A 10,595-nucleotide genomic window follows, 5' to 3' on the forward strand; every position below is an offset into this window, starting at 1 on the left:
CTGATAGTTTGCAGTATTTCATCCATTTACGTTCAAAAAGCACCATCTTCTGCCTCTTGGGAATGCCCGTTCTCACAGAGACTTTTATTTGCACCTTGAACAACTCTTTTCTCCCATAGACTGCATCCTTCCTCCTTGTTTTAGTTTTGTACAAGAGAAGTGAAGTAGAAGCAGAAAAATTATTGCAGGTTGACATGCCTTTAGAACAGGAGGTCACCCTGCTTTTGAATATGTTCCACTGAAACCAACAGGTCTGCCTCTTGAAGGACATATATTTAAAATACCCCCAAGCAGGAAAAGCCACACACATGCATCTGAGGGCAGACTTTTTTCTTTTTCTTTTTTTAAAGCAACCCTTACCACATGAATTCTACAGCTGAGGTACCACTGAGTATTAGTCACAGGCTGACGCAATGTGTGGCATTACACATACACACACAATCACATATGTACAACCTTGGGGGTCGCTGATAGTACCCTTTCTAATTTCCAGGACAGGAACAAGAGTGAGAGAGGATGGGCTGTGCAGAGGTCTTCAGAATCAGAGCTGCTCTTTCTTGAAGTGAGCGAAGGATAATATTGGCACCAGGTTTCCTTTGACTTGAAGCTAATTAATACACCCACAGCCACACACAAAGCAAGCCTGGCAGCGGATGAGCTCATAAACCACACTCTGTAATCGACGTTGCTGGCAGCGCTTTGCTCTCGGGTTATGTTTGCAAACGGTTCTCTTGCTGACTTGGCTGAATCTTTCTGTGGCTGCCTTGGATAACATAGCGGGCCTAAACTGCTTTTATTAGCTATAGCTGCCAAAGGTCTGTTCTAAGGCTTCATACAAAGTGCATGTGTGTGTGTGTGTGTGTGTGCATATTTATTGTGTGTTTGTAATTAATTAATTTGTGTATCACCTTCTGCATTAGTGTTCAGGCAATTCCACAAAACAATGGAGTCTAATTCTAATACTATTTTAATTCTATTTGTATTTAATTGCATTTTAATGATGTATTTTCTATGTTTTTAGCTTGTTCTCTTTTATATATGCATACCGCCTGTTTTAGCTTGTTCTCTTTTATATGTGCATACCGCCTTGCGTCCAGACTGGGGAAAAGGTGGGAAAGAGGAAGAGGAAGAGGAAGAGGAAGAGGAAGAAGAAGAAGAAGAAGAAGAAGAAGAAGATCCTCCACCATAGGACAAGGAAAACTAGGTTTAAATACAATACAAAATGACCTTTCCAGCCCACTGGAAAATCATATTTATGTGCTTCTTGAGGTGATAAAGGCATAGCATTAGAAAACAGGCATGCTTTGTTGAAGATAGAGGAATAATCCAGATGTTGCTAAACCACAACGCCCATCAGCCCCATGCAAGTCTGGTGGGAATTGTAGTTCAGTGGCCAGAGGTGCTCCACACCCAATCTGTGGGATGATGAAGGAAGCAACTTTCAGGAGGCAATTGGTGGCCTTAGAAATGTCAGTGCTGTGGCAGCAAAGTATTATTTCCCCCGGCCCCCAAAGCAAACTGAAGAGGGATGTTCTCCAGGATCACAGCAGGGAAGGAAGGAGTAACTTCATGACCCATCCTTGCTGTTTATCAGTTTTCCCTCAGTGGATGCATCTTACATTTAAAATAAACACACACCCTGAACTTTAAATGCAAAACCCCACACACATTTAGCACCACATCTTTCCCCTAAAATACTTTTTTAGAAGTCCATTTGCTTTTAATGCGGCGGCGGGAGGGTGGGAGAGAGAGAGAGAAGCTTTCAGTTTTGCAGCCTTAGCAAGTAGATGAGGTGGAAAGATGAAATATTTGCTGCAGTGGCAACTTAGACTGGAGAAGGATTAAATCCAAGGTAAACCCTTTATCTAAACAGAACTGGTGTTTGATGCCATCTCCAGCAGTAGCTGGCCTAATCTGATGTGTGTGTGTGTGTGTGTGTGTGTGTGTGTTTCCTGAACTGTTTCCCTCACTGTTTCCCTCACTATCTGCTTTTGCCTCCAGAAGATTTAGTCAGTGGGTAAGTTTGGCTTTTCCAATTGCCTTTAATGACTTTTATCTTTATTTATACCCAAGAACAATCAATGGCCTCCATCCCCTCTGATTTTTCATTACAGTTTTGGAGCACTTATTATATGAGCAGTTAATGACACTTTGAAAAAGCCCCACCTGGGCCTTCAGTTCATACCAATAGAATTGCCCTAATAACAAAATATCAGCAGTGTCTGTCTAGATGCCAGGGCTAAATAGATGGCAGGCTGACTGGAGAGATAACAGGGTCAATGCTGAGGGAAGAGAGGCTTTGGAGATGACAACATAATTTGAAAAAAGTAAAACCCGTAATCCAGGATTTCTGCCCATTATTTTTCTTTCCCCTCCCAGAATGCAAGGACATTCAGCTGTCTCTCCCCTAGCTAACTTTGAAACACAGGATGACAAATAAGAATGGTGGCTGCAGAGATTTACATCGATCTCCTTACCATGTCATAAGGACACCAATCTCAAAATATAAGGGTGTCTTCTCTGCTGATCAATCGTTCCCTACTACATAGTGAGAATATGAACGTATCCCCTTACAGACATGTGTGTGAGCATGTCCAGGTCTGAGAAACACCACCCAAAATATTGCTGTGACTTTGCATACAAAAGCATGGGAGTGATGGGATCCATTGTTAAACTCCCTCTTTCTTTTTTGTTCTTCTCTTTATCTTTGTTCTGTTGCATCTCAGGTTCTTTTTATTTATTTTTAATTGTTTTTATTAGATTGGTCCAAGGTCTCATACACACCTTGTGTGTTGCTGCGGCGGAAGCCGCAAACTTCGTTTCCCACGGAAAGGTCAGCCCAAAGTAATACGCAAGTGAGCAGACCTGATGAATCTCTCGTATCATCGAACTGCAAATGAGAATTACAAATGGGGAACTGGATGTAATATAAAGCTAGCTGGCCAACCAGAGCTTTCTAATCACATATGGTTCCAACATGTTGCTCTGCGAAAGACATTTTTAAAATATAACTCATGGAGGAAATGTAATTTCCAAAGCAGAGTCCATTTTATCTACAAATCAGTGTGGCATCTCTCATGGACTACTATACAGTGGTACCTCGGGTTACATACGCTTCAGGTCACAGACTCCGCTAACCCAGAAATAGTATCTCAAGTTAAGGGCTTGAGAACAGTAATTGCGCGCCGGCAGCAGCAGGAGGCCCCATTAGCCAAAGTGGTGCTTCGGGTTAACAACAGTTTCAGGTTAAGAACGGACCTCTGGAATGAATTAAGTACTTAACCCGAGGTACCACTGTACTTAAGTGCTGGTTGACTTGAAAACATTCAGGTTATGTATCACAATTTGGACCAGGGAAACAATATTAAAACCCATTTCTATTGTTCCAGCCCCCTTCAACGTTCATGAAAAAATGAGAACTAAGCTCCATTAAGTTCCAAATGAAGATAGCATGCAAAAATAAGAGACTCGGGGCCAATGCAAGACCTTTTGCAGTCACTGACTTCACCCTACTCGTAGCCCCCTCTCCATTGACTTCCTCCCGCCTCCTTTTCTGGTCACTATCTGCAGGTGTCTTCTGGGGCCTTCCATTCAGCAATGGAAGCAGAGGATGTTTTGACTAAGGGCTCAACCACACTTACATATTGCCCCACACTTTCCAGACACAGGTCTGGGCTTTAAAGCTCTGTGTCCAAACCCCAGATCTTTCCCCATGAAACTCCACTCTTTAAAGCTGCAGTGCAACAAATGCCAATTTGGGCTTTTTGCAGATTGCAAAATTCAGCAGTAAAGAGGGGTTCAGTTCAGACTGAAACCAGGGACAATGTGTCTAATGGCTAAACTCTCAATGCCCATATGCACATAGGTCAACCTACTGGATCCTTAAGGAAGACATCAAGACCTATTCCTTTGCAGGAATCCCCACCACATTCCTTTGTTTACGGGCACAATTCAAAGTGTTGGTGCTGACCTTTAAAGCCCTAAGCGGCCTTGGTCCAATATACCTGAAGGAACGTCTCCACCTCCATCGTTCTACCCGGACACTGAGGTTCAGCGCCGAGGGCCTTCTGGCGGTTCCCTCACTGCGAGAAGCCAAGTTACAGGGAACCAGGCAGAGGGCCTTCTCGGTAGTAGTGCCCGCCCTGTGGAATGCCCTCCCACCGGATGTCAAAAGAACAACAACCAGACTTTTAGAAGACATCTGAAGGCAGCCCTGTTTAGGGAAGCTATTAATGTTTGATGTATTACAGTATTTTAATATTTTTTTGGAAGCCACCCAGAGTGGCTGGGGAGGCCCAGCCAGATGGGCAGGATATAAATAAATAAATAAATAAATAAATAAATAAATAAATAATAATAAATATTATTATTAATATTATTATTCCTGCCCATGCCTCTCTGTGCTTCTCTTCTCTGTGGCCCCAAAGCACAGGCCACATGCTTCTCAGATTCCATGCAGTCCCTGCCTGCTCCTTTCCTCGGGCCACCCTGGTCTATTTTTCTGCAAGCATTCAGGCATCTCGCTTTAGTTTGCACTCTCGACCACACATCTAGGAGGACGCCAGTTCAGGCACTAACTGCTCCTCGACATGCTGGACTGCACTCTTCCTACAGTGCGTGTAGAAATGCTAACTATGAAAAACAAGAGTTGCCCTCAGAGTGACATCACCCCTGGAAATCCAAGCCTAGCAGGACGCACCATCTGCGATTATGGGTTGCCCAGGCTTCGTGTGTATAATTATGTAACCCCGGGGTTTTCCACTGATTCGTTTTAGAATGAAAAATCCATTTTGTCACTTTCGTACCTCTAGCCAGTGTATAATTATGGGGGGTGGGGGGAGAGATAGTAGTGGAATCCACAAGCCCTACTCCCGACTTCCCTTAATTTTAGCCCTATTACGTTTCTAAAAACTCAGCAACAAGGGGGAGGGCAGCCCCCTCTGCCCCCACCTGTAATTTGAGCACTGCCACCAAGCAACTTTCTCTTTAGTCCAAAAATGTTGCATTAAAATAGGAAAGCACGCAGCCATCACTAGAAACAAATGCATGAATCTGATGGAATTGTCTAAGTTGCCATGTTCCCATACTACTATTTTATTTTTGCTATAACTGCACATATAAATAACTAAGGGCAGTGCTTTTTCTGGGGGGACGCAGGGGTATGCATGCCCCTAAACATTTTGTGAATCTAATGGGAGAAGAAACTAATATATATATATAAATTTTTAGTTTCTTCTCTAGCACAGTGAATCGTCAGTTACGTTGCTTCCCGCAATGGCGGCCTTATTTCCTGTCACAGTGTTTCCTGAGACTCACACGGAAGTGAGTGTTTAATGTGTCAGCTGTGTAATATGAGGTAATGCATGTTCTTTGTACTTTTGTCCATTTACTGTATTTATTTTTCCCGATTTGAACTATAAAATGGTGATTTTCTTCAGTCAAAATGAGAGTATCCCTAACATTTTTTTAAGAAAAAAAGCACTGATTAAGGGTATGCCACAAAATTATTGGATTAATTTTACTCTCTGCCTATAAGCTGCTGCCCATTACAAACTTAAGGTATACCAAGGAGAAGGGGGATTATTTGTAAGCTACCTTCTCTCATCCAGCAGGCACATAGCATGGTTAAAAATCTAGACGATTTATGGTCACAGAGAGACAATTGCTAGCTCAGAATGTATAATCTGGATGCCCTGTGGTATGCTTAAGGCCCATGCTTAATTTGTCGCAAGTTTATTGTAAGTAGCTTTTCCACTACCCTGCCCAATTTATCACATCCAACTACGCAGTCAGATAATGGGGAAGAGAAAAGGGGAGAAGGAAGAACATAAAGGAGTTGCAGCCCAATGGTAGTTTGCTATGTGTATGACAGTATTTGACAGCAAGGCCAATTATGTGCATTTGGTCAATTGAAAACACTGGGGGAAATATGAAAGATAATAGCAGATTTTAGTATTGTGCTAGACTCACACACACACCCCTTGCTCCACACACACTTTGTTAATTATGTACAAAATTAAAAATGGAAGACACTGCCAGAAAACATAGAGAAAATACAAAAGATGGTGTGTTCTGAAAAATGAAACTACCTTTAACGACAAAGGATATAAAAATTTAAATAAAATACTATCTTATGGAATATGGTTGTGTCAGCATGAAATATTTTATAACCAAAGAGAGAGGGAGAAATTGCCACATAAGCCAAAAGGGAGGATTTATATTTCAGCATTCAAGTCTCTTCATAAGTGATATGAAGTTGTACAAAAAGCTCTGTTAGCGACACGTGTTGATGACTTCCTCTTGGTTCCCATCATGCCCTGCTTTGCTGCCATGATGGGGTGAGAAAAATCACATGTGGGCTGGGATGGGTACAGTGGGATATCCTGCTGAGGCACTATGTAATATTGCTTGAAATTCGTTTTGGCATTTGAAATCAGATCTGGGGGCTGCACTTCAATTCAAATTAAGATATTGTTTCTAACAGCTTTGTGATGGTATCAGTTATTCCTGGTTGCTACTCAGCCTAGTGGGTCTGCTCGTGCAATAGGACCTTCCTTCCTTCCTTCCTTCCTTTTCCTCCCCACCTGCTACGAGCCTCATGTCCCAATCTGCCCCCGAGGGTTATGGGAGCAGAAATTCATTGCATTTGTGATGAACATGATTGGATGACACTGTCCTCATTGCCTTGGGAGGCATAATTAACTAACAGCTTTGTCACTGCTGTGTGTCAGAATTGCTTGAAGCAATGTATCAGTTGCTCCTGGTTGCTGATATCTAGGTCCTAACCCAAAGTCCTGCCACCTTCTTTGATAATCCAGCCCTGGCTAAAATGGCCTCAATCACCATTGAGTGAAAAATGAAACTAAGTGCAGAAACAAGTACAGTGGTACCTCGGGTTAAGTACTTAATTCGTTCTGGAGGTCCGTTCTGAAACTGTTCTTAACCCGAAGCACCACTTTAGCTAATGGGGCCTCCCACTGCCACCGCGCCGCCGGAGCACAATTTCTGTTCTCATCCTGAAGCAAAGTTCTTAACCCGAGGTACTATTTCTGGGTTAGCAGAGTCTGTAACCTGAAGCGTATGTAACCTGAAGCGTATGTAACCCGAGGTACCACTGTACAGATAATCTCAACTGCTCCTCAGCCTTCTACCTGGACAGAGAACATGGACCACCAGTGGCCCATCACCATGTGAAAATCTCTGGTCCAGAGGCATCGTTGTCATCATTGGTTGAAATCACAAACAAACCATGTCAGTGGGGAGAAAAAGCAGTGCATAAACAATAAAAAAATGAAGGCAGTATATGATGAAGTGCTAGCTTCAGAGAACAAAAAACAGGGATTGTTTCCTTCATGTCCTGCTTACAAGTTTCCCAGAAGCATCTGGCTTGCAACTGTGGGAAGCAGAATTCTGGACGAGGCAAACCTTTTCCCTAGCGCTGAGCTGAACATTCTCAGCCAAGAATTTCAGTTCTAAAGGAGAGGTGGGGGAGAGAAGAGAAGTGAAATGGCTCCCCTTTCTTCACCATTTTCATTGCAGCTAGTTTCACAGCAGCGGTTGTGACAAAGAGAGCTTTTCTTAGCACAGTGACCAGCTGGCAGCTGACATTTTCCCCACCAGAAGGACCTGAGAAGCATGTTAGGATATGATGTAGCCTCATTGCCAGTGTACTTTGGGAAAGTGTGTCTGCATGTGGTGAAATGGGCACTTTCCATCCAGTGATAATAATAACTTTCTTTTCAACCACCACCAAATCTGATATTTTAGTTGCATTTTCACCACCCACTTTGATGCCCATGAAACAATTATTTTCATAATGATTAGATTTGAAGTTGGTGGTGGTTCTTCAAGGTTTTCTTTATAGATTTGGATGCCAAATATTTGCCAGAAATTCTATGATATGACACACACACACATATACACACTGTTGTGTATATGGTGTATAATTTATAATTTAATAAGTTAATTTAATTTACCATTTAATGTTTTATTATGTTTTTATATATGTTGGAAGCTGCCCAGAGTGGCTGTGACAACCCAGTCAGATGCACAGGGTACAAATAACAACAATAACATTTTTTTATTATTAGCATTGAATATGTATTGTATATTGATTCCTGAAGTTCATATTGCAAATATTCATTTAGGGTGATATTCAATTCTGTATTCAGAATAGACCCATTTGAAATAAGTGGGACTATGTTACAAATCATTTTAATCCAATGATTTGTAAGCCATATAATTAAGCCATATAATTAAGCCATACCCTGAGTATGGCTATCATTGGCTATCATCTATGAGCTATAAGAACTGTCATTTCACAAACATTCCTTTGCCAACGTTTAGCACAGTTCTAACTTATTTAGCACATTTTTTTTAAAGGAAGGTGCATTGCTAAGCTCTGAGAAAAATATGGATTGCACCTGGAGCTTCTCCTATGAGATCAGCACACCACATACACAACAGTTTAAAGCAATCATTAAAGATTTTGACTGGAGTCATAAATACAGAGAAGTCAATCAATAATTCTAAAATATAGCGTCTTTTTCTTTTATCAGCCAAGGGTGAAACACAGGCACATCCACTGAGCATGGCTTTAATTGAATCACAGTTGCTTAAGTGTTCTCAGGAGGTGATAAATTAAAAAGTGTTATGCATGAAGGAAATAGGTTTCCACAAGGTGGAAAAAGCAATAAGGCCTGAACTTGGTAATAAATTGCTGGTTATCCACAAAAACCAAGTTGCTACCAATAAAAATTATCTGTGTACCTTTTTTCAAAAAAATGAAAAAAGAAGGCAAGAAGAACATGTTTGCTTCTGTTCTCAAATTAACAAGGTTATCTATAAAAGAGGCAGAATTATTTCCTGCAAACGAATGTTGCCTTTTCTTATCCTTTGTGTTGTTTACAAGAACACCATTTAAATCAAGCACAACAACACCATTTAAATCAAGCCATAATTCGATTCAACTGCTGTTCTTTTTCTGAAGCAATTCTTTGTTTAATGTTTGATGATGGCATTGCTGGCTAAATTGACTGGCATTTGCTATCCAAATAACGCAGTTGGTTACCAGAATCTTTTGACATAAAACAGTAAAACAAATACTAAACTATGTGTTTTTATGTTAAATTTCTGTTTGAGAAGGAAATCAGGACATACATTTCAAGATGAATCAATGCAATAACTAAAGGATCTTCCATGCTTTAGTTTGCCCTTCTACTTCCCCCAGGAATACCTGCAGTATAATACTGAATTGGAACAAACAGCAATGGGATTTTCTGTGGATTGCTGTTTGTTCCGATTAACACTAAAGAACAGGTTTTCCAGGGTAAAGTGGTGGGGCAAAGTCAAAACCACTTGAACCTGTGCCTAGAAAACCATTTGTACCCATGCTTTCTAGGTATGGGACAAGTGGAAGCGTGAATGAGCCCTTATACTGAGCAAAATTGTGTACCAAAATAAACCAATTAGGAGAAATGTACATGAAAATGAATATGAGATTTGGCTATCCTGAGGATAGAGGCAAGCTGCACTTCACTGTTATGAATAGCATCAGATCTTTCCTCACTTTACATATGGAATCTATGTACTATTTAATTGTTAAATTTGTATCCCACCTTTGAACCCAGAAGCCTACTTTTCCTCATGGTCAATGCAGGAGTTGCCTGTATGCTGGTGATTTGGAATGGAGTGAGCAGTTAAAAATTGCAGGAAAATGTCTCAAAACCGTTGCCTACTGTAGTGTGCCCCCTCCCCTTCTGGCTTAAAATACAGTGGTACCTCAGGTTACATATGCTTCAGGTTACATACGCTTCAGGTTACAGACTCCGCTAACCCAGAAATAGTACCTCAGGTTAAGAACTTTGCTTCAGGATGAGAATAGAAATCATGCTCCGGCGGCGCAGCAGCAGCAGGAGGCCCCATTAGCTAAAGTGGTGCTTCAGGTTAAGAACAGTTTCAGGATAAGAACAGAACTCCGGAACGAATGAAGTACATAACCAGAGGTACCACTGTAATCATAAGAAAAACCTGGCACTTGGAGTCTTAGGGAAGTTAAACAGAAAAAGGATCTATTTCACAATAAGAATGGTAAACAGAAATATTTTGGGAGTTAGAGACTTTCGAAGAATCAGCAAAGTGTACACACCAAACTCAGCAGATGTCACAGACTTTTCAATAAGATGGTAAGTGTACACCTTAGATTTACTTTGGTTACTTAAACTTATCACAGAGATGTTCCAGCTTAGGTTTCAATAACTTGTGGGTTCTGAAACAGGGTGGTACTTTCTGTCAGGCTAGTATTAATCTGCCTATTGTCCTTCTGATTCCCCACCTTTAGAAATCTCACACCTGAGCCTCCTCTATTTGACTCAGCAAGGTTTATTTCTTTTAGCTGGAATTCACCAGAACTCAGTTCCGACACTTCTCAGGTGGGCGGCATTGCCATTATAAGGAGAACAAGAGTGGCATTCATGGTGAGTTCCAGCACCTCTTTTTTCTAGAAAAATAGCACTGTGGCTTAGTATATTGGACCAGGGAGATCATTGCACACTCCCTTTCTAGCTGGTTTGGGATTCTTCTTCTCTCACTAGGAA

This window comes from Podarcis filfolensis (assembly GCF_964270895.1).
Source record: "Podarcis filfolensis genome assembly, chromosome: 10".
Taxonomy (NCBI): domain Eukaryota; kingdom Metazoa; phylum Chordata; class Lepidosauria; order Squamata; family Lacertidae; genus Podarcis; species Podarcis filfolensis.